General features: G+C 37.8%; 1 protein-coding gene across 12 annotated transcripts in view; it reads left to right on the top strand.

Annotated features, from left to right (window-relative positions):
* The window catches only part of Map2 (microtubule associated protein 2), a 269,160-nt gene that overhangs the window by 175,166 nt on the left and 69,222 nt on the right, over positions 1–24,772 (top strand). For 11 of the 12 annotated variants that reach the window (XM_026786324.1, XM_005361447.3, XM_026786327.1 and 8 more), the window contains one exon: positions 6,344–6,417. The exons of the other annotated variant lie outside the window; for it this stretch is intronic. The gene's annotated coding sequence lies outside the window, so the exon portion shown is untranslated. The remainder of the gene's footprint in view (positions 1–6,343; positions 6,418–24,772) is intronic. 12 annotated transcript variants of the gene reach the window in all.

Raw genomic sequence — 24,772 nt, 5'->3', positions numbered from 1 at the left:
GCTCTGGTCTAGCCAATGTCTGCTTTATCAAATCCCATTATGTTGCTACTGACTGACAGGTGTCGGCCAGCAGGTGAACTCTGGCTTATCAGTAAATGAAATGACTTCTTTGGCAAAATCCTTCTCAAAGACCTTCTCTCTCCTAAAGATCTAAGAAGGCATTAGATTTATAAGTAAAACGAGAGCTTGGTTAAAGCTGAGAGAACACAGCAAATCTGAACAGAGGATTTCTGCTCAAGGTGATGCCTGTCTCTCTATTAGAGAGCAGAGCAGTGTTGAACCGTGATGATAAAGAACCTGAAGATTGATAGTGATACTTCACAGTGCTCAACAAGTCTCAAATACTTCTCTGATCACATGCGTTTGCTTCAACATTGCAATAACTCTTTGAGAATCTCATTAATAACTACAACACTGAAGATCTATGCTTTTAGAAGACCTACTTGATTTAGTATGTGCAGCCACTAAATGATCAGCTGAAGTTTCAACACAGTTTGAAGTCTTTTTATTTCAAAAACTGAATTTAATTTCTACTCACACACATTAAGAAAATTAAACTACCATTCTTAGATCTTTATTAATCAGGGAATTAAGCCAGGTATAAGATTCTATTGCTTATGACACAGGAGTACATTTATTCAAAATTAACAGCACCAAGCACATCTTACAGTACAGCCTTCAATTGTTCATCTGTTGAACAGTAACTGAGCAAGCATTTTCTACCACATAGGGTAGTGAAGTAAATATAAAAGACATTGGCATCTGCCTTTCTACAGTATAAAGCTTAACTGGAATGAAGTGGGGTAGACATTGAACACATAATCATATACATTCAAAGTGATCATGTATTATGGGGGATTAGTCTTCCCAGGCTCTCATGAGTGAATATCACAGAATAGGTGACTGACCCTGTAGTAAGATATTTTATCATTGTTCTAAAATTTAGATTCGAGGATTAGCTTCTTGTGTACTTTCAAAAGCCTGTAGGTCACCAAAAAAAAAGAGCAGCCAGAGCTGGTGGTCAGTGTATGGAAAAGTAGTGACTGGAGGACTTCTCTATCCCTCAGAGTGTGAACTGAATATTAACCTTAATTCTACAATCCTTGATACTTTCCTTGTACAATATTATGTCAAGATACTTTGGACAAACGTAAATCCCCTAAGGCAGCTTAGCCCAGCTTTTAGCCCTAGCCTGCAGTGTCAGTTTGAGAATAAAATGACACACACAGTGCTTATTAGCCACTGTATCCTAATTCTCTGCTCAGATGAAGACCAGATGTTTTATGAATAGGAATTTTGTTAACAGTTCTTATTTCTTTCAAGTGTATATTTGACTTATATTCCATTTGAAACAACCATGTTTGAAAAACAACTTTCACAGTAACCATGAGAGATGTTTCTCAAACATTAATGACTTTAGTTCAGCATCCTTTCTTATACTTACAAATACATAGATAATAAGTGATTCTAACCATATTAGGGAGCACACATGGTTTAGTAGCTTGTTAATAGCTGCCTGTCTATTTAAGAACTACTCGAAATACTAGAGTTTTTCCCTAGTGGATCAGCAGTCCAGCCCTCAATAGCTAAAATCTTTAGCTTTTGATGAGTGCACTGAGTTTTGAACTATTCAAAACCACTTAAGATTGGTAAATGGGTGGGCAACAGGGCTTTTGTTCATTTTTGCGTTTGATGGAATAGCCTAATGCTAGTGGTTATAATTACAATAAGTTTTCAGCAACTACACTTAGTTTCTCCAGCAACATCAACCATCTCTGTTTTGCTTGTCTGAGAAAGTGTATCAAAACAGAAAATCAAATAACTAAATGATACTTAGAGGGGAATGAGTTTCCAAGGTAAATGAGTAGTACAATCTAGCTCAATAGGGGAAATTTTCTTATGAGACACATCTTTGGGGAAAATCTCACCTTGGGATTACTTTTTCATGATATTCTAGCTTCAGTGTTATAGATGACGTACATTCAAGCAGAAATAAGCCTGCTCAGTTAGTGCAGGGAACTGAAGAAGAGGATGAGATGGGACAGTTTTTATCCAAAAGCTTGTGGAACCAGTTCAATCCCAAGCACCCATGTAAGAAGACAGGCATATTAGTCACTTTTCATCTGATGTAATAAAATAGGCAACTTAAGAAGAAAGGGATTTATTTTGTCTTATTGAAAAACTAAATCCATAATGGCAGGGAAGGTATAGTATCAGGAGCCTGAAACTGGATGAACACATTTTTATCTACATACAGGAAGCAGATTGATAGATAGATAGATAAATAGAAAGATAGATAGATGATAGATAGATAGATATTATAGACAGACAAATATAGATAGGTAGATATATAAATATAAATTATAGACAGATATCTAGTTATAGATACATATAGAGAGAGAAAAAAATAAGGAGTGAGATTAGACTGCAAACCCTCATTGCTTACCCCAGAGACTTCCTTCAGCAAGGCTTCACCTCCCAAGGTTCCCATAACCTCCACAAAGAATACTATCAGCTTGTAACTAAATGTTCAAATACATATGGGGCATTTATCATTCATGCTACACCACCATGTACGTATGTGTGGATACAAGAGGATCCTCGGGCTTTCCTGTCAGCAAGTCTTGCTGAATCAGTGAGCACTGGATTTAGTGGGAGACCCTGCCTCAAAAAAAAAAATACAATGCAGAAAGACACTTGGACCAGTAGCTGCCATGCTCTTGCATACCCATGTACACATTTATGGGTACACATACACACCTCTAGACATGAATGCCCCATCTGGATACTCATTTAGATAATTATCTTGGCTTCCTTCTTAAATGTTGTATCCCCTTGGCCATTTGATGCGAAGTAAAGCATGTACCCTCTTCTCTACTTGTGCATAAGAAGAACCAGTTCACTCTATCAGGGCTTGTCCACAGCAATCCTCAACAGCATTCATGGAAAGTGACAGAACAAATCCAACAGACAGAATAGAGCAAAGAGGCAGAGCTGCAGTGGGGTAGATTTCACTTCATTCAAGAAACTGAAGATCCTCAACAATAAATGTGGGTAATATTTCTAGTAAATTGGAAGCTGCCATGGGTGAAATTGCACTTCTCAAAAGAGCCGCAAGCCTTTGTGTTTGATATTATCCTTCACCAAAAATGGAGACTTAGAACCACTCCCCTGTGTCTCTTAAGAGCTGGTAGCCACTTTCTCGATGCATTCCCAGAACTGACTTGACCTACCTTGGCCTGTTTTCTCATCTGTAGAGTGGGAATATAATAATCAAAAAGAGATGCTGAGAATAAGGTAATTCATATATATATGAAGCACTCGGAACACTGAAAAATAAATTGATAAATATCTGCTAATATTGTTTTAAATTCCACCCTATGGAGTGTATGTGATCTTAAAACTACCAAATATCCATGAAAAAAGAATAAAAGCTTTGTTAATTTTCACTTTGGCTATGGAATAAAAGCTGACATATCTGTAGGAGACTAACTGAACATTGGCCGTTGAATTTGATGTCCCTTATGAAATAGTTCAAAAGTTACTTTTTAAAATAAGTCCCAGTGGCATTTACATATCTCACAGAAAATGAGGTCTAAAAATAAGGCATTCATTTTCTTTTGTATAATAAAACTCCAACACAAGTGCAAATTATAGAGTATATTGTCATGACTGGGGGCACTGAGTTTCCTAATCATCCCCCCACCCTTTGGCCAATGATTTCTAATTTCTTTTTGGATAAAATTGGCCTTTCATATAATTAAAACTGAAATTTTCCTTTCAAGTGTAACTGCTGAGTTCAGTCTTGGAAGGACTAAGAAGATAGCCTTTGTCAATGCTAATACTGCTCACATTGTGAATATGCCATTTTCTGTTTGCTATTGCCCAAATGGTAAAACATTTTGAGCTTCGTGTCCCTCACACGTACTCAGACCTGGTACTGCAGCATGAAAGCAGTCCTCCTCCACCTGGAAATAAATGGGAATGGCTAGGTACCAGCAGCACTGCCCTTGGGAAAGAGACATCACGAGGATGCAACTGTCCCATGAACTGTAATTTGCTCTAGAGATTTCTCTTCGTCTCCATGTCATAAGGGTAAAAACTAGGTATGTAAAAACAATCACTGTATGTACTCTAACACACACACATGTGTTCTTATTGGAAAGTAAATACAGTGTACAAAAAGTAGTACTTTCAGACATTAAGAAAAATACTGAATTTAAAGATAAAAAGTACAGTATTTTGTTTGACACTCATATAAGGTTCCTTTATCTAAACAGGGTACTGAGAATTCCTCTACCATTTTACTTTTGTTCTAAAACCAACCTAGAAGTTGGAAATAGTGGCGTGTGCCTTTAATCCGAGCACTCTAGAGGCAGAGGTAGGCATATCACTGATTTGAGGCCAGCCCCGACATAGTGAATTCTAGGAAAGCCAAGCGACCAGGGCTATGTAGAGAGAGCCTGTTTTAGAACAAAATAACGAAAACAAGCAAAATTAAAACAAGAAGATTTCATTTGCTTATAATCTAATTTCTAAGTAATCTTAAATTATTATACATAATACTCTGTATGAATTTCTCCTTCCAGTGATTCTGCCAATTGATTGTGATAGATGAAAGATGGATAAATAGATGATAGGTAGATAGGTAGGTCAGTAGTTAGGTAGATAGATAGATAGATAGATAGATAGATGGATGGATGGATGGATGGATGGATGGATGGATGGATGGATGGATGGATGGACAGATAGATGGACAGACAGACGGACAGGTGGATGAATAGATGGATAGACAGACAGACAGATAGATTGAGTGATAGATAAATAGACAAATGGTAGATAGAAGGTAGATGGATAGATAGATAGATAGATAGATAGATAGATAGATAGATAGATACATGCATACATAGATGGATAGATAGATGTACAAAAATGTTTGCTAGAATATTTGCACACAGCTTTTGTCCATAGACAATCCAGAAATTTCTCAAAAGAAACAAAAAGTTGTGTGCAAGATTTCAGCAATCATTTTGCTAAAATAATTACTGAATTATTACCAGGAATGTGAAATTCTAGCATGTGTCTTTTTGGCTGTGAAACTTTCTTTATAGTTATTTAGATGTTAAGGATCCATCATACTTGCTCTTCCACATTGTTACTGACCACAGATCAAATGAGCAAATACAAAAGAAACACCAAATATAATCAAAATGTATTGCTTTGAATCAAAGTCTTATCTCCTCCTACATTTACATGAATTTACCGATTAAAAGTCCAAAAAGTGCTGGGTTCGTATGTTGGTGGTAGAGCATTTGTCAGGACTAAGACCTTATCTTTGATCTCTAACATCAGAATCTAAACAAAAAATTCCAGAACAGATAAAAGAAGAATCAGTTCATCCTTATCTTCTGTTCGAATTTTTTTCTGCATTGTAAAGATATATAGAGGCTATCCATTTAGGTTTCAAATTTTTTTAACACTAGCATATCATCATCCCTGAAAATAAAATAGGGTGTGTCTATTGGGATGAACACAAATCAGTCCTGGGGGAAACGCACACTCAGCTTTAGAAACAAGGGTGTAAGAGCTGCATTGACAGGGGATTTACTCACACTCTAGGTTTGTGTAATCTTGCCATAGATGAGGGTGGCTGCACCTGGACAGCCTGTAAGGTAGAGAACAAGCCAGGTGCCTTCCAGTAATTCTGTTGATTTCCAGGAACCACTTCAATAGGGAGTATTCCATATGACTTTCCGTGGCATTTTTTTTTTTTTTTGGCAGAATTGCTAATCCAGAGTGCCTTTCGGGTTTTGGAATGTCGAAGTAAATTTATGTACTTATGTATTTATGTTCTTTTATGTATCTATGTACTTATGTAAATACTCTATGTATTTAGTTGTTAAAAAATCCTGCTCCATCCTGTGCTTTATAAAGTCAATGCACACTGGGCTAGAGGCCCAGTCTTTTTTAAAGCTTTTGGATATAATTAATAATTATGAATATATTATTTTGGGAGGTTACACAATCTTCTGGTATTTATTAGTGGAGAACAATTTAAAATTTTACTCTTCCTTGGATATTACTCTTAAGAAGTGTTGAGATGTAAAAAGGTAGGAAAGGCGTTCAGTAGTTTACCTACTCACTGCTCTGCGTCAATTGGCTGAGCTAGTTGACCAGCAGGTCACAAATGCTAAGCAGATGAGGACCAGACCTTAGGAAATCCATCTTGCAATCTCATAGTTACCCAAATTCAAAAGAGAAAGTTTTGAGTTGTTTCACATTGATATGGTTGACATGTGTCGGTCAGAAATTAATTCATAAATTTTCTCTGCATTCTTTCAAGAGAAAAAGCCAGAACATACCATCAGTCCTTTGAGAACACAACAAACATCACTACTTCACAACTTCCTTGAACAGGTAAGATCATATTCTCTTATGGTAAAAGAGTGACCCACTATTGTAAAAAACACTTCACTTCTTTGCTAAACATAAAGGCTTTTTATTTTTAATTAAATGCCAGTTTATTTTTAAGGAAGAAATGGCATTTTGAATTTCACAGCTAATAGACTAGGAATTATAAAATATCACTTCACATATAGCTCTTCAGAGCTGATGGCTTCTGACAGGGGTGGAGGTGGGGAAGAAATCAATTTCCTTTAGGGGCTGGCCCCTGTGAGTCTGACCATGCCCTGCTGAGAATACGGGCAACACAAATTGGACTTGGTATTTTTTCTTTTCTTTTTCTTCATTTGTTTTGGGGAAAGTCACAAGGGTGGGGAATGGACCTGTGAGAACTGGGAAGTGATCAGGGTACATGATGTGAAATTTCCAAATAATGAATAAAAACACTATGTTTCTTTTTAAAAAATCACTTCATAGTATTTAGACTGACTAAATGAAAAAATCTTCCTGGGGCTGGAGAGAGGGCTCAGTGGTTAAGAGCATTGCCTGCTCTTCCAAAGGTCCTGAGTTCAATTCCCGGCAACCACATGGTGGCTCACAACCATCTGTAAAGAGGTCTGGTACCCTCTTCCGGCCTGCAGGCATACACACAGACAGAATATTGTATACATGATAAATAAATAAAATAAATATTTTAAAAAAATCTTCCTTTGAAATGAGGATTGACCTAAGCCCCTCTTTTCTGCTGTGGCTAACCATAACAATAATATTTCCTCTGCACTTACCATGTTTTCATATGACTTTCCATAAATTAATGCACTTATTGCATTATGTCAGCTCTGTGAGGTAGGTAATAAATAAGTGATCTCCACTTCACAGATTAGGGGACTAAGAGAAATGGACAGGAGGCAGAGTTCACCAAAGTGTGCACGTGGGAGCAGAAGCCAAAAACTACACGTAGGAGAAAAGAAACCAACATTGGCGGTGACCTGGGCACAGTTGCTTGAGAAGAAATGCCCAAGAATTAGAATTCTCGTAGGTTTGCATAGATTCTATCTGGTTTCATATAAGAAAAAGTTGTAGCATGAATAATAAAAACCCAGAGACAGATATTGAATCAGAAAAGCAAAGCAGCAAACCACTAGCTCTTATGTCTAGCTCAGACCAAAATGGGCAGTCCTGCCTCCACAAATCCTCAGGATGAGACTGTGTTAGAGCTGTCTTCTCCCATCTTATATTCCTCTCTAGTGCTGAGATTAAAGGTGTGCACCACTACTGCCCAATTTCTATGACAAACTAATGTGGCTACTGAGATTAAAGGTATGTGTCACTACTGCCTGGTCTGTAAGGCTGAACAGTACTACTGCTTTACTTTCTGAACTTCACGCAAGCTTCATTTATTAAAATACAAATGAAACACCACTACAAAAATTGACATTTACTGAAAACGTAGTCAACGCACAGCAGGCCCAATCTCACTGTATCTGTGCACCTGTCACATATCCAATAACTGCATGAATAAATAAATGAGCACTTTAGCTCAGTTTGCAAATAGAAACTATGTTTTCTTTTACTTTTCACCTTTTAGCCAGAAACTTTATAGGAAAGGCAGAATAAAATTATACAGAGATTGCAAGGGAGTGACCTCTCACTACAGAAAATGAATATTAGTTTAAATTGTATTAAAGGTTTTGAATATACTATCTATAATTGGCCACGACAATGTTCATTTTATTGCTCTCATTAATTTTTATTTTTGAGGGGGGAAATGTATAATGCTTTCATTGCAAAAGACTCAACATTATGGTAAATACCTAAGATCTGACAGACAGATCCAACAGCCTCTTGCTGTGGCTATCTTAAACTCTTCTGAATAAGCCATCTCAGGAGAAAAAAGAGCTTTTGCTTTCTTCTCACGTTCCCGCTTCCCTCCCAGTGAGTATCAGACTAAAGGTACATAGTGTCCTCTGTGTTTTCTACTGCATGGCAAACAGACGCAGCATAGTGGCACCTTCCAAATGTACAGAACTATTGTCACCCTGCAGGTGTTCCTTTATAGGCCACTTTCACTCACTGTTGTACTTATGCATCCACACTGGCACACGAGATTGGTTTGGCTCATTCCAGCTGTTATCATGGTTATTGCCTTACATATTAATATCTGGTGCTTATTATTGCATCTAAGTATCTCTCAGCTCTTTAGAGATTCAATGCTATGATGGCTTCAGTATGTCTTATAAAACCTCGTTGGAATTTGTGACCAAGCGAGCTGACATTCTCTGAATATGATAGCATGCCAAATCTTTTCATGTTTCATTTTTCCCCAGCCTGAAACACATCTTTTAATTGGCATGTAAGGATTTTGCTAATCTACTGGGACCCATGATTTTCACTGTTCTTTCATAATATAATAATCAACACAGGTTTTATTTCACCATAGATGAAGTTCTGACTATTCCCAAATGGAGTATGGATACTACATATGAAATTTAAGATACTTAAAAGAAAAAATATTTTGGGAGGGTGGTCCTTGTTAATTGCTTACATTCCCTTAAAAATCGTGGGAGGAGTTTTAATAAAGATCATTTTCAAATTACAGTTAATTCTCTAATTTGCTGATACATACATGGAAGTTTAATTTACCCCACCAGTATTCATTAGGATCCTTTTATGTTTATTGGGGGCGAATGTTAAACCATCAAGAAGAGACAATATTTATCTAAACTGAGAAAAAAGTATCTCGGGAAACATGAACATTCCTCCAGTGATGTTGCAGAAATGACTATTGTGGGCTAACATTCCTACTTGTGTGTGTTCTTTAGTACCATGTGAGCACCAAGTGGATTATGCAGAATTGATAATCACGGTGGAAATGTTTAGAAAAGAGTGCCCTTTAAGTTTTTTACTAATGTTGCTAATTACTATATTGCCTGAAATTTGAAATTTACTATTTCCAACCTAACTATGCAATCCTAAAGGGAAATGTAAATCTTTGTCCCTGAAGTTCATCTTATTGATGCCTATGAAATCAGCATCCCCTTTTTTACAAAGCTCAGTGGGTATTACAGTACACTGTTAACCACTCTGAAAATCATTTTGCCGCTAGCTTCCACCACCTCTTAGCGGCACATGACTTGACCTAGTTAAGCCCATGGGAGAGCATTACAGGACTTGTAACTGTCCAAACTATTATCAAGTCTCATCAGCTTTGCCTATATAATTAGAAGTCATTAGTCTTGCATTTCCATAATCTGTTGTCTACATAGAAAGTCAGTACCGAAATCTTTGATTGATATGACTCCCCTGTTCCAAATATGCCAACAGTCACCTTGTAGTTTGAATTCCTCGTTCCTATCATGGCCAACAAAGTGGTACAGGATTGTCATCCTCTGCAACATCCCCCCAACATCATCTCAACATTGTCTCCTCCCTCTGATGGCAGAAGTGATACCATGTTCTAAGCTGTTTCACTACCACCTAGGCCACCACCTCCCAGGTGAGCTCTCACTTGTTGAAGGATAAGTGGATATACGAGGGTTATTGAGAACCATGGTAGATGCTCTGTCCATACATTACCCACAATGCACATCAGCAATGGTTGGTAGCTCTAAGAGCATTCCTTTATGTGTCTTAGCAGAACCCATTGCTTTTTCAGTGTTCAAGAACTTTCCTGGTTTCAAGCCTTAATTTTTATGATTTTATAGTACTTTGAAAAAACTTAATTGTTGATTTTATTATCTTAAATCTTGATTTATGATGCAAAAAATCCCAATCTACATAGAAAAGTTAGGAATAAGCTAGACAGATGGACATGAGAAAAATATTTGAATACAAAACATGTATTGTTCTTTAAGTCTTTTACCTAGATAAATATTGCTATCTGCCACAATTCAACATAACTTAGATTGTACATTCCTTCTGAAATTTTGTATTTTTTCTTAATTGAAGGGAGTTTATCTTTTAAAAATTGTTTCATATAAGAGGTGGATGTTTTTAGTTTTAAAACTAGGATTTGCACTTGATGACTATTTATATTGTCGAGAATACTTGGCAACAGAAAAACAAACAGTAGGGCCACATGTGCCAACAGCTAACAAAAAGAGAATGAGAACCGGGTATTTTTACCATCTTCTCTGAAAATAAGTACCTTGGCTTGCACTGATCACTACCTCACAAAGATTGTTCATGCATTCTATGGAGACAGTTTTCAAGGTAGATTATGCATTCTAAAAATAAAGTTGACTGGTAACTTTAGGATGTCTGACGGGACTTTTACCAAAACCTATTGTACTCTGCTCTTCTTGAGCAAGACCTAAGCCTGGCTGAGGTTTTAAAGAGGGATCTCTACTTAGTTATCTGGGGACAAGGAAAAGAAGAGTTGCCCACATCTTCTGCCAGGAGTTAAAATAACAATGACAGCCTTCCTACTTACCAGGCTGAGTCACACGCATATTCTTCTGCTTCCTCAGCAGTCCTAAGCAGATTGTTTGGACTGGAGTTCTAGAGGCAGAGGTGGGCACCACCTGCCGTAAAATGACTGCTGCGATTAAGGATTGTCTTTTAACAGTTTGGCTGAAGAGAAATAGGAAAAGAAAACATTTGGTGCTGACAAGCACAGAGTCTAATGTTTGAGTAAGTGAATAGTGGTCAGGGATAGTTGAGAAGGCTCAGTTGAGTGTACATGCTTGCTACCATACCCCACAACTTGAGTTCCATTCCCACAACTGACAGGGTAGAGGCAGAAAATCAACTCTTGCCTGTTGTCTACTGACTTTCACACATGTAATGAAGTATGTTGAGTGTACACACACTCATGTGCACAGACACACAAATGAAGGAATAAAAAAGTAAATAATTTTAAAAGCTATGGTGGTCTAGCCATACTTATTATACAATTAATTATTTTATTAAATAGGGAAGCTAGCTGTGGGTATGACCATTCAGTACTGATAGATGTTTGTACTCAGACATTTGTTGTCCAATAGTGGAAACCTGTCTCAGCCAATATAGATCTTAGATCATAATGAAAAGGGTATAGTTTTGCTTAATCATTAAGATTATTGTAGGTTCCTGAGCAGCCTTTTATTAGAACATTTTTGTTACAGAAACAAAGAACCTTGTAAATAAGGTTTATTTTGGATAATAATTGGTCGAAGGTCTAGGCCATAATCTGGCAAGGTCATGAGACAATGGTGTCCTTACATTGGAGAGAACGCATGTGTATATATCCTCTTGTCTCTCTTCCACTTCACACAAAACAACTCATAATTTATTTATGGGGTCTCTACCCATATAACTTTAGTTCATTTAACTAATCCCACTGTTGAAACTTTAGAGAGATTTAAGTTTCTTCTCTTTAAATTTCACAATGGGAGAAATTTTCAATATATGAACCCCTGAGAGACACAATCTACATCTAGCCTATAACATACTTCTTAGTCTAAGGGCAGGCACTGATATGGACATCATGAGACCCTAAAGGCAGGAGCTGAATATGAGCCAAGGCCACAGTTTTCTCTGAGACTCCTCAGCTTCCTTTCTTCTTTCTGGATTATTCTACATGACTGTCAATAACTCTTCCTCTACATAAAGACAAGGAGTGTAGTGTGTGAGTGTATGTTTGTGTGTGTCTGTGGGTGTGTTGTTGTTTTAGATAGGAGATAGAGTATATTCCTAGTGTTCCCTAACAAAAAGAGAAAAAGGGATGACACTGGCTGGCATTTTGAGACTGCAGGATATTATTTTTATTTTGTTATTATTATATCATATATTATTATTAAGGGAACAGGATGTGCTAAAAGGCAGGAAAATGTTACATTGTTACATGTAAGATAGACTAGCAAAACCAAGAGCCACCTAAAGCAATAAGGAGGGCAGGGATAAGGGTCACAAAGACTGGCATGTGTTCAGTCTTCCCCTCACTTTAAAAAGTGGGTGTATTTTACCATGCCCTTGGGAAAATGACAAAATACCTTGTGCTCCTAGGAAAATGACTGCAAATTCTGTCCTCCGTGTGGCACATGCTCTAGAAGAACCCACCAAAAGGATGGACCATCTGTGCTTCACTTGCACCCGAGAGTAGAGGAGCACACATCATAGAAATGCCCTCTCCTCCAGTTTGCTCTCTCACGCCAGTCCCCACAGCTCTTCCAGTGACTGTGAGGATTGGCTGTGCAGGCAGACACCTGCAGAGAGTGACTTAAGTGTTCCTTTTAATCCTGTCGCTGGTCTTGGTCTCATCCTTTGTAAATGTTGCATCCTATTATAATCTCTACAAATAAAAGAAACAACTTATTTACAAGTTACATTTTCTAGACATGGAGGTACACTGCTGTTATCCCAGCTTTTAGGAGACAGAGGCAGGATAATCAAGGTCCCTACTGCTTACATAGCAAGGTATAGCTCATTCGGGGGATCTGATACTCTCTTCTGGTCTTGTTGCCACTAGCATACACACACACACACACACACACACACACACACACACACACGCACACACACATGAATTTTTGTCTAAAGTGAATCAAAAATGCATTATATTTCTATCAGGCCAAGTATGTTAGTCAGATTACCTAATGCTTCAAGAAGGAGTTCTGTAACTTGGTCATAGCTTTGTTTTGGCCTCATTCAACAGTACTGCTTGGGGTAGGAAGTCATCTTTGTAGTCAAGCAGAGGCCCAGGCTCCTGCCATTTGTGATTGTGCATCATCGTCATCTATAATCAGTTGGTGGAATGGCAGAGACCGAGGAGAAGTGCATGGCAGGTAGATGCAGGCCAGGACTGTGTTTCCACTCATACGCCTTTTTCTCAGTCTTCTGGGCAAAGGACACTCTAAGTGCTCAGAATGAAGAGAAAAGGGTTCTGTAAACTGCTAGTTCTACTAGAAACCTATGAAGCAGGACCTTTGTATACACGGGTCAAATAGCTTACGTGGTGACAAAACCAGATGTCAGTCACACTATGGAGATACAGTAGTGAATCATAATTCCTATATCATGTTAGAATAGTAAGTGTCATAGGCAAATCAGTCCATCAAAGTTAGTTCTTACAACAGTAAGCCAATATGTTTCTTTAAAATGTTCTATTATATATTGATATAGTGTTTCCAAAAAACAACAGCTAATAATCTCTGATGTCTGGTATTGTTCACTTACTACAATAACTTTTTTGTTAAGGGAATTAATTTAGTCATAATTTTCAAAACTTCATTGTAGAATGAATAAATATTTGCACTTTGGTTATTATACAAAATTCATTGTTATAACTATGAATTGTAGCATCAAATATAAACACTTTGAATTTAATAGGATTGTGTGTTTTTAAGAAAAATAGATTAAAAGTAAAATATTGAGGAAAACACCCATACTATTTAAAAAATACACTTAAAAAAGTAAAGGTTTTATGTATCTTGATGACCTCCCACATGATCACATGAAGTCTCCAGTCATATTTTGCATTTGTTGCATCAGTACTATGTATTTGGGTGGTAATTAACATATGGCAAGTGCCACTAGATTCAGTTATTTGTAGGAAGTTAGTATTTGTCTTAGCTAGGGTTACTGTTTCTTTGATAAAAGATCATGACCAAAAACAACTTGGGGAGGGAAGGGTTTACTTCACTCACAGTTCCATATCACAGTTCATCATCAAAAACAGTGAGAACAGGAACCTGGAGGCAGGAACTGATGCAGAGGCCATGGAAGAATGTTGCCTACTGCCTTGTTCCTCATGGCTTGCTCAGCCTGCTTTCTAATAGAAGCCTGGACTATCAGCCTAGGGATGGCACCACCCACCATGGGCCGGACCCTCCACATCAAATGCTAACTAAGAAAATGCCCTATAGTTGGAGCTTATGGAGACATTTTTTCCAGTAAGGTTCCCTCCTTTCAGATAGGTCTAGCTAGTGTCAAACTGACATAATGCTAACCATCACAGTATTGTTTCAATGTTGTATGAAAGCAATTCTGTCAACTCAGTATTCTATTAAATAAGCTATTTGTTAATAATGAATTCTGTCAGTGTTACTTTCCTCTGACTATGGAATTCTGGGGATTCACAGTCAGGGTGTAATCACTATTTCTTTCTTGACAGTTAAAATTTCTTTGCCCTCTGAGGCTTGGTAGTGCTTTAATCACATGAACGTGGCCCTAGAGAGCATTCAAAATAGAGAAAACCCAAGAGACCCAGATATTTGCTAAGTCAATGAAGAAAGACAAATTGGCGCTTCAAACTGTGAGAAGTTCAAGAAGCAATGAGTAAAAACCACATGGTTGAAGTTGGAGGCTGACGCTTCCAGGCGAGCCTGTCAAAGCTTTTCTCTTAAGAAGTGTGATGGTGTAGCTAACCATGATAATGTCTGGTAATTTTCTTCTACTCCTTTTGCACCCACCTGCACTGATTTTTAATGAACTTCAAGGATTCCAGGTGTATTCAGTAATTGCTACAGGAGACAGTTTGATTCAGAGGCAGTTGTAATCTCTGTAAGAAAAATTGAGAGTTCACTAAAGCAAATGCTTCAGTGAGTGGGGGCCAGAGCCTGAGTCATTTAAACTCACTGTGAGCGGAGCATGAGGCAAGATCCAGTAATAGTCAATCCTGAATGAAGAGCAAAGGGTAACACGATACAATGGCTCAGTAAGTTCTTGGTACCAGAGACTAGTATTTAGTTAAGTCTCCATGGGTCTTGACTTGGGTTATTTATATTTACAATTATAGTGAGTCTTGTTTAGGTAAATAAGACTTTTCAAGGAAACTTTGTTGACATACCAAGAGAAATTGTCAAATTGCAGTGTCATGTGCACATATGAATATATTAAATGTCACACAGGCTTGCATAATGGATTTTCTTTATATACTAAGAAAATACTATTGGCACAGAGCACAAAGACAGGCACATTTTTCAAAAAAAACCTCTGTAGAAAGAAGAAATTTCATATGTATTTATAAATATAATATTCTTATGGTAGAGTGGAGTAGCTATATTTATATAATATAAAACATGTGTAAATGGCTGAACTACAGTCAGTGATAGATGAAGTTCTTGCCTCACATACATGAATCCCTACCTTCAATCTCGTTCTGCAAATGAAAACACAAAGTGAAATATTTGTGCTTGGAGAGAACATATTTAGCCTTATTCTTTCCCCTGTCATTTTCAACTGTGTAACGTCCATCCTCCATGTAATGAGCCTGGCATCAGGAATCCAGCATTTTCCGTTAGGCTTCCTTAGCATGCTGTCATCAGAGTCAGCATCATGTCTCATGATAGCTGCAAGAGGCTCCAAGCTGAACACTTGGTTTCCGTTATTGCTACACTATGACCCCCTCTCTTTTCCACATAGTTAGCAATGTGAGCTTTTGAAGGTTAACTCTGCCCTATGAGAAGCTATTATATTTTGAAATGAATCTAAACTCTTGACCAAACTGTCTTTGAAACAGTTCTCATAGAACTCTACTGTTGTCTCAGCCAGCCTCACACACAGGAAGCTCAGTCTTTCCCTGGGGCTTCCATGCCCACAACACACTCTCGTCCTTCATGAGCATCCTTGCCCCACAACACTATCTCCTGTTTAACAGAGTATCCTTTTGCATTTTCATAGATAGCAGCATCACATCCATTTCTCCTGAGGTCACCACCCCAACGCATCCTTGACAATGAAGATTGTTTAGGCAGCTGGAGAGAAAGGTTGTCATACAAGCCTGAGGACCCGAGTTTCCCTGTCCAGCAGTTCTGTCACCAATCCTATCTTAAACCTGCCAAAGGAATCCTACCAGCCTCAGTTGCCACTCGTTCTTGCCCCTAAAAGTCTCAAGCTCCTCTCCTTTCTCATAGTTAGGTTCCTGATGAAATGTTAATGTTGGTTGTGTTTAATAAAAAGCTAGTGGAGCATGTTGTCTATTAGAAGATAATGTATTTCTTTATAGTGTTTGTTACTTTCAGGAAGTGTGTATTATAATTTTATATTTCTTTATTCTGTTTTTTGGGGGGTGTTCTGTGGTGTTGGTCACTGAACCCAGGGTGTGGCGCTTGAGTAGGCAGTCTACCATTGAATAACATCTGAGTCCTGGTCAGATTTTTTTTTATTTTGCTACATAGATGCCTATAATTAAATGGACTGTTACATATAAGATAGAAATAGTTGTCTGTAGAGAAGTTAATTGTACTTTTTTCATTTATTTGAAAATATTTACCATCTCATAACCTTGGATTAATTATATACATTTCATGCCCCGGGGTTTTCAATATTTTATGTCACATTCTGTCGCTTCGGAAGTTTGACAGAATGCAAGTAGCCAGCCGTAAAAATTGACCTTGTTTCTAGGATTCACTCCAGGGTACAAAGACATGTCTGTTCAAAGAGAAAAGTCAAACTGTATGTGAAGGCTGACCCATTTGGATCCGACCTGAGTAGTGAGGGAATTCCAAATGATAAGAATTTTATAGCTTCCCTTTCAGACTAGACTCACTGATGTAGTAAGCAAGGCAACTTTCAACTTAGCTCAGAATTTCTGTGAGTCACAATTATAGCCAGCAGCAAGCGCACCACACCACATAGCCTGCCCCAAATTCATAACAAATAAGAAATAAAAGGATTTGCTATATTACATAACTCAAACTTTCCTTTTACTTGGATTATACTTTACCTTTCTAGGATTCAGTGTCTACTATCACTAGCTGGGTTTAATGCACCACTGATATCATGGTTTTGCATCTATTAAAATGTGTGTTCTCTAATGTATATATGTATATACCATATGTAAATATATATAAACTAACTAGTTTATTCCTATAGCTATTTTTGCTAACAGAGACTTAGAAGACTGCTAATTCTTTGGCACCTGTTCATTCTCTTTACTGCATTGACTCTGATGGAAGACTTCAGACTCGTCCATCTTCCTCAATTGAATGTGAGCTGTTTATGGGGAGAGCCCAAACCTTAATCAGCGTTTTATTCCTGAGGCATAGCAGAATTTCTGGTGTAAAGCTGGAAAGCAGTGAATGTTTATTGGATAAATTCTAGAAAGCATAATAACCACATTGATAGCAATCTTAAAATAAATTAAATGAACACTTCAACAAAATCTCATTTAAGTAATTTGTAAATTGGTTCATTTCAAAGAAAGATCCAGTTCCGTGGCCTCTGAGCTGTCTCTTACTGTGCTCACAACTTTTATCCCCTTCTCCAATGCCTTACTGTTTGAGTGCAGCTCTGACCATGTCTGTCTCCGTGCAGATTTAACATGCTCTCATATCTGGAAACAAATGACATTCACAATAGCCTCATCAGAATTACACTGAACAGCCATTTAAAAACTCTAGAGCTCACTAAACACTAAAATATTCCATAATAAATTTTAGTGAATCAGAGCTCATCAGAACATTGAAATATTACTTAAAATTTAATAAGAAAAATACCCTTCAGTATAGTATGAAAGAATATACTATATAACTTATATACTATATAAGTTATATAAAGAATGGACAGTTAAAAATGAAGACATTAGTTTACAATTTTGTAAAAAAAACATCTGTTCAACAGGTTATAGCAATTTGAGGTTCGACTTTGTTAATTAATTGTTAGTTTTGCTCCTCACAGAGAATCCAGCCCATTTGCATCCCAAGCACACATCATCCTTCAGGTCCATTTTTTTTCTAAAGCAGCTGTCTCTGAAAGCTCTATGCTTAGCCATGTCTTCCTCCAGTTCACAATTCATTGGTCCATTATTACTCCAACATTCTAAATAATAAACCCGAATAAGCCAACCCCTTCTTCCACATCGTTCACGGATGCTGAGTGCCTTCAGCACAGAGGTTGGGTGTGGCTTAGTACATACCTTATGATTTTGGCTTTGCCCGTTACCCTCATTTTCCTATGTCTTCCTTTACTTCTGGACTAGAGAAAACTATCTGTCCTTACATCTGTCCTGTCTCCATTCATCAGTACACACGTGTTTTTTAGCCTCCCTTGTGCCAGTGGACCACGTGCCAGAATTAAATACAGCCTTCCCTTTAGGAACTTACAGCCTAGTGACGGAGCCAGGTGGAACAGTGAAAAACTTCCAGCCTCGAGTGAAGAATAGTGTAATGAGACTACTGGGAAAGTGCCCATTAGGGAGTCTTTCCAAAAATTGTTCCCCAACCTCAGTTTTAAAAGGCAAATCAAAGGCAGGGGCTGGATTTGGGCATCAAAGGTCTCCCTTTAAGTTTCCAGACCAATCTTCTGCTAAGTCCTAGCATGCTTTAAATTCAGGCACTGCCTGTCATGAGAGGGGCCACCATAAAGGTTTTCGATGCACCCCTAAAACTCCCCAAACTATATTCTGTTGTGTTTTTTCTGAAATCTTCTACAACAGCATCTTTTCAAGCACGTCTCTAATGCCCAAATGCACTAAGCCTTTTCCTTTAATGTGTTGGATAGTAAACTAATTGTTTGATGAACTGGGGTTGTAATCTTAGCATCATGCAGGCTAACCTCACTTCACGCTAAACAATAGCTGATCTTGTCACGTTCATGACAGAATGGACATCAGATTTTGCTTAATCACAAGCACTGACAACAAATGTATGAATTTCAAAACATTCAGAGAGCAAATTCTCTGACCGATGGTGGCCTGCACCTGGTTACACCCACTAGGTATGGAAGAAGATTTTTTTTTATTTATTTATTAAAGATTTCTGTCTCTTCCCTGCCACCACCTCCCATTTCCCTCCCCCTCCCCCAGCCAAGTCCCCCTCTCTCATCAGCCCAAAGAGCAATCAGGGTTCCCTGCCCTGTGGGAAGTCCAAGGACCACCCACCTCTATCCAGGTCTAGTAAGGTGAGCATCCAAACTGCCTAGGCTCCCCCAAAGCCAGTATGTGCAGTAGGATCAAAAACCCATTGCCATTGTTCTTGAGTTCTCAGTAGTCCTCATTGTCCACTATGTTCAGCGAATCCGGTTTTATCCCATGCTTTTTCAGACCCAGGCCAGCTGGTCTTGGTGAATTTCCAATAGAACATCCCCATTGTCTCAGTGTGTGGGTGCACCCCTCGCGGTTCTGAGTTCCTGGCTCGCACCAGACCCAAAAAGAGGAACATGGAAGAAGATATTAATCTTAGCATTTTAGAAGAAAAACTTCATTCACATGTCGGAGACTTAGTCATCAAAAGACGGCTATCTTAAATTTAAATTTTAAAATGCAACTTATATTTTTAAAATATTTTAAAAAGCTATTCCTAATGGATTACTAAGCAAAAATGCCCTATTGGGATATCATCTTTTTAATTGACTATAGAAGCTCCAGACACTTCCCAGCAATATAGGCCCCTGACAGTCCTTTTGGTCACCCAAAAGAACTATATGTAAGACCTTATTGCGGAAGATGCTGCACACCTTTGTTGCATGTTATAGATAAATCAAACTAAAAATTCTGTGGGAACTTCCTTTGTGCTGGCTAGATTTCACAGGGACCAAACGTCCTATGAAGGCTACTGGGAAAGAAAGAAAAGGTGTCAATGGGATGACTTACCCATGAACTCTAATGAACTACAATCCAACCCTACCATGCATGGATGGTATGCCCACATGTGAACTAGTGGCACTAATTTTATAGGGGTAACCAATAAGTCTCTATTTGGATTTGAAGCCTACTCTCCAGGAGAAAATTCATGTCTAGTACTGTGAGCTTGATCAGAAACCCATGACAGATGGAGGCATAGGCCTTAGTAGGGAACTTAATAGGTTGGTTAGCTAAATTAGCACAGCTTCAAACTGCTTTCCAAATATTTATAGTTGTATTTAGACAAATTCTACTCAGCCTTAACCAAAGAGGCCTCACTTTCCAGTGACTGTCAATAAATGCAGAAACTCATAAATTTCACAAGATGCTAAGCATAAACAATAGTTGGGTACTCAGCCCTAAACGAAACATTTATGCTGTCCTCTCTGAGGCTCTGTGGATGCTGCAGAAGATGGAACTACAAGAATGTAGGAGGAGAGATACAGGAAGACGAACTGCAAAATGCCACTTTTGAGCAAAATACAATCATTACAGCCAGGAGCTCACAGCAGCTGCAGATGCTCGGCTCTGCATAGGAGTAGGCAAGCCCGTAGACAACTATGCCTGGGCACAGGAGGGGCTCGGGAACATTATCTGTGGATGATGCACTATCTGATAGAGTGTTTTAACTATTTTACAGGGAGAGGTAGAGCCCCTGCCTTTGTTGTTTAGTCACTAATGATCCCAGCGGGCTCCACAATGTAGTTGTAATCGATAGTCAGTCATACAGATCACTCTGATTAAACTAAACCAGCCCAAAAGTCATGAATCTAAGAAAGGGACTGGTAGAGGAAAGCTGGGCTTGAAGGCATAGGAGGAAAGTAAACGAAGATGTAAGAGAGAGTAATGATTAATCACATATGTGTATGAAATTGTCAAAGAACTGAGGTGTTTTAAAGACAAACTAAGACCTAACGATGAGAGTGGGGCTCAGAGATCCAACTCATGAAAACCCTAAAGTTTGCAGACTTTGAATTTATGTTCTAAAGCATTTTTATTGGCAAGCTTACATACCTTGTTATTTTTCCTTTTTTTAAGAACTGTCATTTCCTTCTCCAACTTTTAGAATCTTGTTTTTAAGCCAAGCATCTCATTTCATCATAAATAACATGGCCTCTAAGATTACATATGCCCTAACCTCCAGAACAGAAAGGCCCAGTGCATTTTATCCTTAGGTGCTGACCGTTCTTTTTGATGGTAGCAACTTCTAGAAGCAGTCAATGCCTTCCCCTCATGAGGAGCTAAGGGTTTGTCATCCCATGGTGATGTAACGCCCAAGGCTTATAAACCTCCTTTGGGATATCTGTAATTCTATACCATTTTCATCCAATCTGTGCCCAGAGGAGATTTGATTTTACAGTATTTTGTTATGTGATACTCAACAGAGTCTGACAGTCCTTGGATCACAGTTGATGCTGGGTATCTTTGAAAGAAAATCATCCACTTTCAAAAGTCCAATTTACAATTTCCATCTGAAGCTTCGTATCCTGATAGTTAAACTTATGCTAGCTTAAAAACATTAGTAAGGTCATGACGATCGAACTTCAACATTAGCAGTACTGACATAGGGATCAAATCTTACCTGCTCATCGCTCCAGTAGTTCATTGCAGAGTTACAAAACCAACCTGCAGGTTTGGTTCTATTTGTGAATTGACATATTTAGTAAGTAGAACCATGGTTCCATCTTAGCTTTCTTGTTGGGGATCTATTGCTTATCTCAGTACTTCTCTAGCATCTAAGTATAAATTCTTAATTACCTATGAGTATTAGAGCTAGAGTTCTAGACTATGGCATTTGATGTATTTATTTTCGAGAGGTATTTGATCTTCTATGTGTATCATATTTGAAGGGCCTGGATGTGTTACACAGTTGTTAAATATATGCTGCATTTCACAGTAGAAGAATCCTTATTAAGCTCGGGATGATGGGTTACATTGGCTGGTGAGGCAGCATTTACTGAATTTCTGGCCTGCTTAGAATTATGACTCATTTGTATTATCCAGACTTAACAATAACCTAACACTGGGAGGTTTTGTATTCCATGTCCATCATCAGCAGAGTTAATGTCTTCCGTGCCCACTAACGTTCTTTATATTAATTTTTAATTAGCATGATGTGTGATGAAGAATGAGTCATGAGATAAAATTTTAGGTATTCTATATTCAGTCTGTGAAAGGCAGAAAAGATTCAAAACAAATACCTAGGTTTTCAACTTCATTTTTTTCATGTCATGAATAATACCTTTGATTTTACATGGAAAACAAAGGGCAGAAACTTGGGATTTTAAGCCATTTATCAGCAAATATTTAAATTTAGGAACACCCACAGAATACACAAAGATATATGTGCTACAAAAAAATATTATACTTTTAGAAATCAAACTGCGTTTCTGTTGTGTGGTTGCTGCTGGGATGGGTAGTGGCTGTACAAAACATAGTTGAACCTCCATGAAAGGAGTAGCAGGGTTTATGTGCTTAGTTCTCTTACTAAACTAGTTATTTGGTTCTCTTGTTCCCTTCTAGAGAAGTGGCAGCACAAAATTATATGCCCTTTGTTTTGATTGAATTGCATACTTCATGATGACAGGGTAGAATGTCTCAAAGAGAATGCCCTAGAAACACCTGTACCAATGACACTATAAAAACTGAGGTTGTCTGTCTCTGTCTGATGCATACTATACTTTTCCTTTAGACTTTTCTCTTTTAGATTTCTTTTTTTATTGATTTTTATTGAGCTCTACATTTTTCTCTGCTCCCCTCCCTGCCTGTTCCCTCACCCCTTCAACCCTCCCCAAGGTCTCCATGCTCACAATTTACTCAGGAGATCTTGTCTTTTTCTACTTCCCATGTAGATTAGATCTATGTAAGTCTCTCTTAGAGTCCTCATTGTTGTCTAAGTTCGCTGTGATTGTGTTTTGTAGGCTGGTTTTCTCCAAACTTCTTCTTTTGCCACTTTTTAACAGTATTTAATGCTGCCTGCTAATAACTATGTTTGATGGCTAAATGTTATCTTTCCAAAATTTAACCCAAGGACAAGCAATGAAGCACGTTTGTTTAGGAATCCTAAAGGAAAGTTCTAGGCTACTTCATCACTTTCAGCACGTGCATCTGGATTATCAGGACCTGTTCAGAATTACTACCAGATGTTCTCACTAGCACCACCTCATTCATTTCCAATCGGTAAAGGAAGTTAAACAAGTGTAGTTTAATGACACATCAGTAAATGCCAACAATTAGGCAAAAATAAACACCTTAATAGCAATTTTAATATGCTTCATAGTCTGACCATCCTTTTACAACATGAACTACTTGTCTTGTCATAGAAGAGGGTCAATTTTAAAACAGAAAATTTTTTCAAGGTATTTCTGCCTCTTTCAAGTAGCATTACGTAAAAGTTAAAAACTACCTTATTTCCTCTAAGGTAGAATAGAAACAGTCTACCTCATGATCAGATTCCGTGAATGCACCATAAAAGTTCTGGGCAATGGACCTGAAAGGCACATCTCTTTGTAAGACTAGTAATATGACCTGACAACATACTTGCCCTCCCCTTTACTTCAGTGACTCCGCAGTGATGTTTCTTCTCTGCAATTTTGCCCTTCACTGCTCTTTCCTGAACAACCAGCTTGTCCAAAAACACCAGTCTTCAAGCTCCATCACGGTCACTGGGTAAAATACTCCTTTGCAAGCTCAGTCCTTCAAAAACTGATTTACTGCATCTATTTAGGATGTGGTGTGTTAAAAATACTTGACGATACATTGAAATGGTTGATAACCTATGAGTATTTCATTTTCATAATTTGAAGACTTTTTCTGAGATGGGTTGTGAAACTTTATTGTGGGTATATTTCTAAACTCGTATGCTTGGACTACTTGGTCTTGTTTAGATCTCTTCATTTGTTCTACTACATGTGCTTTAGATGGAGTTGGAATGTGAGTTGCATATCCTACACCACTCTCCACAGCTTCAAATTCACTCTTTTCTCTTGAGCTGATGGTGACCAAACATTCATCTCTAATGGAACCTTTCACCTCATGTTTGCCTCGTGGTTGGCAGTTGAGGACTAACTCAATCAACAGTAAACAAATATTTGAAACCCACTTTACGGTAATGTATCCTGTAATGTATTGGTTAGGTATATCTTTGACTAACCTCTTTTACACTTGGAAAGGAGAGTAAGGGAAAATTACAAATTATTAAGCAGGTGGGTAGAAAAATAAGAAAGTGGGTTCTTTTTCTATAAAATGTGTCTTGATTTGAATCTTAGCCTTAATTTTTTAAAATAAAATAGTCATTGGTAACTCAGAAAGATGTCAGAACTGTCTAGAAGATTTCTTCTGCCATTTCATTTTCATGTTTCTCCTTAAGCAATGGAGGCAATGTGATGGCTGTACACTGTTTTCTCATTTCTGTATGACCAGAGGGCATGTGCACTAAGGAAACACGCTTTCATACATTTAAACATTGTGTTTTGTTTTTTTTTTGTTTTGTTTTTTTTTTTTTACTTTTTCTAAAGAACAAGTAATGCAGGAATCATCAAAGTGTACACCCAATCTTTTTCATGTTCAGGATCTGGCCTTCTGACGATAGATGGAGGGACAGGAAAACACTGTGTAGTTTAAACCAGCTGAGATGTGAAGTGGATCTGAATGTGCACATCTAGTTTTATTGAGAATAAAGCCTGTTATCCTGCATCACTAATAGAACTCATTGGGTATTTGTCAAAAGTTGTCATCTGTGTGGAAAATGATTAAAAGAATATTACAGGAAAGATGAACAAAAATATATTTTAAAACTAAAAATTTTTCTAGAAAGCACATTTTTCTGGT

Source organism: Microtus ochrogaster, linkage group LG4 (assembly GCF_000317375.1).
Source record: "Microtus ochrogaster isolate Prairie Vole_2 linkage group LG4, MicOch1.0, whole genome shotgun sequence".
Lineage (NCBI taxonomy): Eukaryota > Metazoa > Chordata > Mammalia > Rodentia > Cricetidae > Microtus > Microtus ochrogaster.
The sequence above is the reverse complement of the archived record's forward strand: the minus strand, read 5'-3'. Positions and strand labels throughout refer to the sequence as shown.